Below are 9,575 nucleotides of genomic sequence, written 5' to 3'. Positions count from 1 at the left end.
CAGCCAAAGGTGCTTTTGAAAAAGCCTGTTTCCTCTTGAAATTTGACAAAAAATGGGGTTTCTTAAAATTTGTGCACTCGTACACACAACAACTGGGCATGCTTTTTTTTTTGTAAATTGCAACTCTAAAACGCAATTTAAGATACAAATCTTCTCTCACTCTGATCAAACTCGTACTGCTACTCCTGCTGTTTTGGGTCAACAATGTGCACGGATCCTTTGATGATCCAGGAATAACATTGGCTGGAACGGGGTCTATACAGTGAAGCTACCGCAAAGGGCACAATACATTAGGAACCTTGTTAATCAAGTCAGGTTGACAGAAGGGATGTTAGAAATGATAACAGGAAAGAAAATTTGAAAACCGAAAAGTGTCCGAAGAACAAAGGCAAGACTTGTTTGCGCAGCACACTGCACTTCTTGGCCGTGTCGTCAGCATCCGAGCATTCTTTATTGAGCTCCGCTGAGCCAGCGAAGCGCCCTGCCCAGCTTAGCCAGGCCCGTACTCCACCTGTGGCTAACATCATCAGTATGACCTGCACCACAACTGAGAGTCATGGAAGCAATTACAGACATGACAACGCACCGCGCCATGACAGTGGAACATCAGCGTAAGCAACTTCATGACACATTTGGCTCTCTACCTCTGTAAAAAGGATGTTGTTTGGCTCGTCACTTAGCTCCAAATTGATAACTTCCAGAACTTCCCTGTAAGTTTTCAGGGCTTTGGCTAAAATATTCCAGATTGACTTATCTCAACTTGGACTCTTGGGAGTTTGTTTTCTGTGGAATGTCAGAAGTAGAGGAAAAAGGTAGAAAAGAGACTGTCTAAAACACAAGCCACAAAACATTCAGATATCATTATTGTTTAAGGAGACCAAGTTGAGTTTTACACCCTCAAAATGAATATGAAAGTGTTATAGTAATACCAAAAAACTTCCATAAGGATCTGGTGCAAAATACAAATCTGCGTCAGGATTGTGACTGTTATGTAAACATGGAAACCCTGATTATTTACCGCAGAACACAAACCAGCATTTGGGCCAAATGGCAAACAAAAAGCAGACGTGTGAGGCTGAAGTTGACACGCAGATGAGTGAGTGTTAACTCCCTTGTGGGAATTTGAGACTTGTCTATGCACCACAACTGATAAAAGAGGTGCCATGATACGAGAGCCTTCAAATTCAAATGAGAAAATTCTCCAAACCTGACACATTGAAAGATAATATAACTTAGTTGACTGGTTCCCTTTTGCAGCTTTATAAGTAATCCTATGTGTATAAAATCAGAAATGTGAAGTTATGTAAATTAGGGCATTTGTTCTCCCTTCTGATAAAAAATCAGTGAGGGATCAGCCCTCATGTGTCTAAATAAAAACTTTAAGGTGTTCACTTGGCCATGGCACTTGAATGTGGCATGACATATTAAGCCATGTAGCTTTAAACTATCCAGTTTCGCACAAATGGATTGAAAATGTGCTTTTATTCAGCATAAATTCAACCAAACTGTGCAGTTTCACACTAATAAAGGTGTGACTGAATTGAAAGAAAATCATTTTGGTAGCAAAAAATAAAACAAATATCCCTGTAATAAATTTTCGGTAGCATGAGAAAATGCCGAGTGACATTTTACGCATTGTTTGTGGTAAAGCTGTTCAACAAAGCTCAAAATTAATAACAGGTGATCCGTGAGGACAATAGCTACTTAATAAGTTTGCACAGTTGCTGGACACAAATTGAGAATTCATTGTACGATTGTCTTGTGCTTTGACTGCAATTCATTAATCAATGTTTCAGCCAGTTTTTCCAACTATCATCGCAAAGTCCAATTAAACTAAGTGCAAATTAAGTTCCATTCACACAAAACTTTACACACACCCAAATTATTTTCAGGCAATGGACGCCTCGCTGATGATTACATGGTGGCCGACGAAGTGTCGGCGCCGATTGACGCTCCCCCAGATAACATCAAGTAGACGTCTCTTTTGCAACTGAAAGAGAAAAAGCAGACGGAGTGCTGTATCTGAATGAGATAGCAAATATATGAAAGTGGTGGTAAGGTTGTGGACCGTTCTGGGTTCCTTTTGATCAGTAAATTTGAAATGCCAATCTTCCAGTCTGTGTTTTAATCCTAGGAAGGTCCATTATCACCTCATCAAAGATTGTTTTGCTCTATTTATGATGACAGACAGGATTTTTGTGGTTATACATGTATTGCTTTCCCACCAAATTTCCACAGAGGATGTTAACGTCATCTTAAATACCAACACTTGGTCATCAGTAGAGTTAAGATCGGGCCTAAAAAATCCAGCCCAACCTTTGCCCGCATGTATAAAAGCCTGCCCCAATCCGAGCCGGACCAATTAACTTGATTTGCAGGACCGAGCCTGAAGCAAACCCGAAATGTTATATCTATCTGTGAGCACTTGGGAGTAGATGTTAATTTATGATAACAAATTGAACCTGTCTTTTGTATCAAAATCTAAATTAAACTAGAAAGTATAAACACTGAGCAGTGATTAGCGCGTGTGCGGCACAGTTCTGAGGTCATGCGATTCCTGTATGGGGTTTGCATGTTCTTCCCGTGCTTGCGTGGGTTCCCTCCCACATTCCAAAAACATGCATGTAAGGTTAATTGGCCGGTCTAAATTGTCCCTAGGTGTGAATGCCTGAATGGTTGTCTGTCTCTGTGTGCCCTGCGACTGGCTGGCAACCAGTTGAGGGTGTCCCCTGACCACTGCCCGAGCTGTAATGGGCCCCAGCACCCCCGCGACCTTACTGAAGATAAGCGATGCAAATAATGGATGGATGGACCGCGATCTCTTGTGGCCAAAACTCCCGGCCTTGAAACACCTCAGTGCACTGTTATGTTAGCGTAGCAACATCACAGTTAGTTGTGACATTATATTGATGTAATCACAATGTTGCCATGGTACTAGCTCTGACACTGACAGGGTGTTACGTGCTCCTCCAGACATTTATGCACAGTACATGTAAAAAAAAGGCAGTTAGAGAGAAGCCTGGCCCGACCCGAACATAATGATTGACAATTTAGGCAAGTCCCGGGCTGAATTTTGGGTCGAGCTCTAGCTCGGGCTTAAGTTCTTACCTCTGGTCATTAGTTTGACAGCTAATGATTGATTGAGGCACTTGTTACTATAGGTGGTATGGTTGTCGGCATTAAAGGGTGTCTTAGTCCTACCTACCATTGAACAACCTACCGCCCTACCAGTGATGAATGCTGGCCAAATCTTAAATATTACCAAACAAATGGTGTTCAGAAAACAGCACTGGAAACATTTGGCTATACTTCCTCCTAAATCAGCATGTCACTATGTGTCTTTCCCCTAGCACTTTCATTCAGGAAGTGTGAGAGTTAGCTTGTATTGTGATTCATCTCTGCCACCTGGAGAAAATGTCTCACTTACTAAAGGCACTGACCATTCATGGTAATACCTGTCGAACATGGTCACCGACACTCGACGTATGCTCTCTTGTGCTGATTCATTTCCCCTAATGATCAGCCCCCCGCACCTTCTGACTCAAAGCCGTCTCCCGACGTTCCTCTAAACAAGGCAGCGTGCTGCTTTTGTTGCTCGCCTTGTTTCCAAAGCACTGCGTTTGCCTGTTCCCAACAAGAGACTTCTTTTCACACTCCAGATTCTCACACTTTAGTGTTTGGGTGTTCAAACGACATCTTGTTCACACAAAATTTTCTCTATGAATCATCTGTTTTTTTGTGCCCGAATTGCACAACAAGCCCATCTGTTTGAAAAAATACAATCCTTGAAAATAAAGGGAAGTTACTCTGAAACTACAGAAATTAATTACTGAAGCTTGAAAAAGTAGTAGCAAATATTCTCATAGTTTGATAGGTAAAATTTATTGTGTCTGCATTTTTTTCCTTTACTTGTGACTAAGTCTACTTGAAAAATGTTTAATTGTCTGAGGTGAGATTCATCCAAAGTGCCGCATAACACTACCAAAATAAGGCTTGTTTTATGCTATAGAAAGACTCACAGTTTGAATAGGGAATATTCTGCAGTTCTGCTCTAAAGTGGAACAATATGTAATTGGAAAAAGAAAAGAAAAATAAAGAAAATGTGCTGTCTTGAATGCTTTAATCAATTTAAAGTTTTAAAGGTGCTTTAACTCGAGAATTTAAGCAACTTTAAAGTTCCATTATTTATTATGCATTCTCAAGTGGAATAAAAATATTACCTGCATGAAGAAAATATAATTGATTTAAATATTAAGAATAAACACATGTGTTATCACTGAAACAAGCAATTTTAAAAATAATAGTAGGTCTATAAATGTGTAATTATAATCCATGGCTTCCTAAATGACAATTTTTCAAAGTTATCTTATACCAGTTGTGTTTTTAGCATTGGTTTGTCCCAGTAATGTGCAGTGGGGTTTTGTGTCTGGTATCACAGGACAACAAAAAACATTGTAGTCAGTGCTTATAGGTAGCGAGCTAGCCTGCAGTTGGAGCATTACACTACTTTGGATTTTCTATTTAAGATGAAAGGTAGGTTCCAAATAAAAAATGGAGCACAGTGAGGACCAGACCCATAAGAACATAGCATTTAAAGCTCAATTTATATTTACTTTATACTAAAAAATAATAGCGTGTGTCTGTGTAGTCTAAGGCAAAATATATAAAAGACCCTAAAATCGAAAAATAAAATTTAAAAACATGGAAAATTTGGACATTGTAATTCACAGGATCAGCTGAACGACATCTAAAATCATGGAGTCATCTTTCCCGAGCCTTTGGTGCGCAATAATAATCGCTGGTGGAGAGTCACACAACCGCCCCATTGCAAACAGTGGTACATTCATAAAAGTCAAACATTTTAGCTAAAACAGTGGAGTGACTACATCTGTCCTGTTACGGTACTTCCTACACACTGTCTTTGTTTCGCCTAAAAAATATTGGAGGGTGGGTAAAATGTGGAGTTGTGGGTCCCGTCTATTTTTGGCCTATTGTAGTCTTTTGTCTATTCTCTCTTCAAAGTCTCTATATTACATGTTTTTCCCTGGAGTGCCATGACTAATCTCGTTGCAACATTGATATCAATGACAATAAAGACAATTGTAATTTTAATGTACTATATAACTGGCACCGCGGATGAGTGGCTAGTGTGCAGCCCCATGGTACCAAGGTCCAAGGTTCAATTCGAGCTACTGCAGCTGACCTGTGTGGAGCTTGCATGTTCTACCCACCTCTGCGTGGGTTTCCTCTGGGCACTTCAGTTCCCTCCCACATTCCAAAAACATGCATGTCAGGTTAATTGGCCGTTCCAAATTGTCCCTAGGTGTGAATGTGAGTTGTTCTCTGTGTGCCCTGCGACTGGCTGGCAACCAGTTCAGGGTGTCCCGTGCCCACTGCCCGAAGATAGCTGGGATGGGCTCCAGCATCCCCGCGACCCACTGAGGATAAGCAGTGCGGATAATGGATGGATGCATGGGTATGTGGGTTCCTTTGTAATTTGCTGAGAAACACTTTCCTTAGATGTTTGCAGTCAAAGCACATACACTCTATATTAGCTTTCAGCTAAAGGTCTATATCAGGGGTCTCCAAACCTTTTTCAAGGTGAGAGATACTTTTTGTTACTAATCAGCGCAAAAGGCACACAGTTTTATATGCATTTCTAAAATGACAACTAATCATGATATTACTATGTTACCACCAGGTTAAATATGAAACGTAGGGTTAAATGTCCTCAGTCAACTAATAATTAATCATTTTGCTAGAAAATCAAAATGACCCAGTACTGGTGAGCTACTTTCTGAACAGTTCCCAGGCCCCTCAGCTGTCCTTTGAGGGCACCAAGTTGGAGACCTTTGGTCTATATTTTTCCTCATTTAATCAATTATAAAAGCAATTTAGAGGGAAATTGTCATTTGTGTTTTTTTGTTTTTTTGCACCCTTGTGCAAAAATAGGCTAAGCAACCCTCATGGCAGTTTTTCCAGGTTTACAAACATTCTTCTTATGACATATTTAGACATTTAACAGAATTGTCTGAAGTTTTCAATAATCTGTGCTCTGTGCAGGCCCTTAAGACTCCTTGTGATTAAGGGCTATACAAATAAACATGACTTGACTTGACTAGAATGAAATAAAAGCTAAACCGTTCTTCTCCATTCTCTTTTTGGAGCCAGTCAGACGTGGCCAGGTCAGGGGTTCATCTGACGACGTTTGGCCTATTGTAGAGCCTCCATTTCAACCCCCAACCTGATCATGTGACACAATCCTCCTTTTTTTTTAACCATTAACCATGGGTGAGATAGTGTCTTTTCCTGTTGGGTGTCATGAAAACGTGAAACATTTTGTTATTGTAGATGGAATTAATCGCTCTCCCTGCACAGAAACATACTGGGCTTAGCTGCAGCATAAAGGAGAGCTCAGAATATGATCTACAGTATATGATACAACTTAAATTCGCTAATTATCACCAGAGGTGGGTAGAGTGGCCAAAAATGTTACTCAACTAAAGGTACTGTAACTTCAGAATAATATTACTCAAGTAAAAGTATTTACTTGAATAAAAGTGAAAAAAGTACTTGACTCAAGTACTAAGTAACTGTAGCAAAGTCGTAATTATTGATTTTGTAAAACAACCATTCAGATCATAAAATTATCAAAGTCCATCCAACAAACAAAAAAACACATTTGGAGTGCAAAAAGAAAGAAAATGTCTTGAATGCTTTAATCAATTCATGAAATGAAATGAAATGATCTGCATTTACATAGCGCTTTTCAAGTCAAGACTTCCCAAAGCGCTTTACAGTGTGCTTCACATTTCCCGCAGTGGTTAGCGCATGTGCGGCACAGTTTTGAGGTCATGGGATCAAACCTTTATTTGTGAAGTTTGCATGTTCTCCCCGTACTTGCCTGAGTTTCCTCCGGGCACTCCGGTTTCCTCCCACATTCCAAAAACATGCATGTCAGGTTGATTGGTCGGTTCAAATCGTCCCCAGGTGTTAATGAGCGAGCTAATTGTCTCTGTGTGCCCTGCGACTGGCTGGCAACCAGTTCAGGGTGTCCGTTGCCCACTGCCCGAAGACAGCTGGGAGGGGTTTCAGCACCCCCGCGACCCTACTGAGGATAAGCGGTGTAGATAATGGATGGATGGATACATCAAATGAATTAAGCACTTGTGGCACCAAGCAGCGCATTTAAAGCCCCAATACTTATCTTATCAGGGTTTGCAAGCAGACCAACGAGCTAGCCCATGAACTCGAACAAAAGAGACATTGCATATTGTAGCTGGTGTTTGGAACCCTTTTCAAGGGAAACATGCTTTTGATGTGAGGCCAAGGGTACACTTCCTCTTTTCATGTTTTCATAGTCGGTATTGCTAAGCGACATTTTCCATTTGTTTCATCCGTAAACAATCTCCCCCCCCCACTGGAGTTGAATATGGCCCGTGACGAGGCTGCTACGTTTGATTGGTTGAACATGGTAGAGCCTGGTGGAGTTCTGCGTCAAAATAAATGTGCCTTAGAGGAGACAGACATAAACGTACTTACGTGGGGGGATTTATTAAGTAATGAAGTAACAACTTCGATGTTGCCTAATAGCGGAGTAAAAGTATGTTTTTTTTCTTCACAAATTTATTCAGGTAAAAGTAAAAGTAGAGGGATTTGAAAATACTCCTAGAAGTACAAAATTTTCCAAAACACACTCAAGTAAACGTAACGGAGTAAATATACCCACCTTTGATTATCACACACACACACACACACACACACACACACACACACACACACACACACACACACACACACACACACACACACACACACACACACACACACACACACACACACACACACACACACACACAGGTATTGTTTTCACATGGGTTTGTTTTGTCTTGCGTGTTCAATCAGCATCATACAACTCAACATTCCTAAACACAAACACAGGAACTTGGGGATTGGGTGTCTCCCAAACCTGCTCAGCCTACCTTATAAAGTGAGCACAAAATGTATCACGCTGAATCTATTTATAGTCCAAAAGTGGCTCTCGGAAGAACGGATTCCTTGCGGCCTGGAGAGGAGTCATATAAACTGCAGCAAATCGACTATTAAGGACAGTCCTGAAAGCACAGCACCTCATTGGAAAGATTTTCTAAGATGATCCTTGAGCTCCATTCGGCTGCAATAAAAATTCCTGCCTTTTTTTTCTTCCTTGTAGAGCATTGTTTTTAGTTGCAGCAATGCAAGCCACCAACATATTACATATTTAAACATCTATAGAATAGAATAGAATAGAATATGCCTTTATTGTCATTGTTACAACATGGGATATGCTGTGACAACGAAATTGGACGACTCCAGTTCCACATTTACAGTGAGGATAAGGAAACAAAGAGATAAAGGAACAAAGAACTAACTGACTTTGTTGTAAGTAGGCTTACATTATACATTAATATACATTAATACATACATATTTAGAGTACGAAGCTGCATACAACTTTGGGTGAAGGTCCTAGACATGACGAAGGACATGATTAAAAGCTAAAAAAAGAGAAGTTATGAATGCAAATCATTCATTCATCTTCCAGCCGCTTTTTCTCAATAGGTTTGCGGGGGTGCTGGAGCCCATCCCAGTTGACATTAGTCAGTAAGCAGGGGACACCCCGTACTGGGTACCAGCCAATCACAGGGCACACAAAGATAAACTACCATACACCCACACACTTATCTTTTGGGACAATTTCAACTGCCAAGTATGTTTATGGTAAGTAGGAGGATTGGGAGTCCCCAGAGAAAACTCACTCAGGCACCGGAAGAACATGCAAACTCCACACAGTGAGACTGGTAGCTGGAATTGAACCCATGACGTGTTAACTGTGAGCTAGACACGCTACCACACACTCACTGTGCCATCATTAGTGAATGCCAAAACTGGTAAATACTGCAATATTGCAATGTCTGATTATTTAAAAAAAAAAGCATACAGAATTGAACGGCGGCAATGTTTGGAATAGTGGTTAGTGCATCCGTGGCACAGTTCTGAGGTCATGGGTTCAAATCCAGCTACCTGCTTCCGTGTGCAATATATATGTTCTCCCCGTTTCTTCCGTGCACTCTGGTTTGGTCCTACATTCCAAAAACTATTCTACGTGCGAATGAGCGAGTGAGTTGTCTGTCTCTTGGGCTGCCGACCGTACTGAAGATCAGTGGAAGTCTTCGTCCAAGGAAAAGTAAGTTACAGTACAAAAGACAACCCAAAACAATACTTGTTGTAAAATACAAAAGTGATTCAAGACCATCTCGTGGAAAACCTTCTGGCAGGCCTGCGGTCCCTAACTTTGACATATGTGCTCTAGATCTTAGTGAGGATCTGAATGGATAAATTAATCAAAATGGGGATATTTATACATGTTTTGGGCAGCCATCTTCCTCAAGAAGCTGGGCTAATAATGGAACAGACCACCCCATTGCCGCTGTGACCAGAGAATAAGCAGACATAATAAGCATACACAATTGCGGCATATTGAAAACATACACTCGGGTTGGCCATAAAATGGGCCGAGGGGGCTCTTATATTAACC

The sequence above is a fragment of the Urocampus carinirostris genome, chromosome 3, assembly GCF_059441175.1.
Source record: "Urocampus carinirostris isolate Australia breed hairy pipefish chromosome 3, RoL_Ucar_1.0, whole genome shotgun sequence".
In the NCBI taxonomy this organism is placed as follows: domain Eukaryota; kingdom Metazoa; phylum Chordata; class Actinopteri; order Syngnathiformes; family Syngnathidae; genus Urocampus; species Urocampus carinirostris.
The sequence above is the reverse complement of the archived record's forward strand: the minus strand, read 5'-3'. Positions refer to the sequence as shown.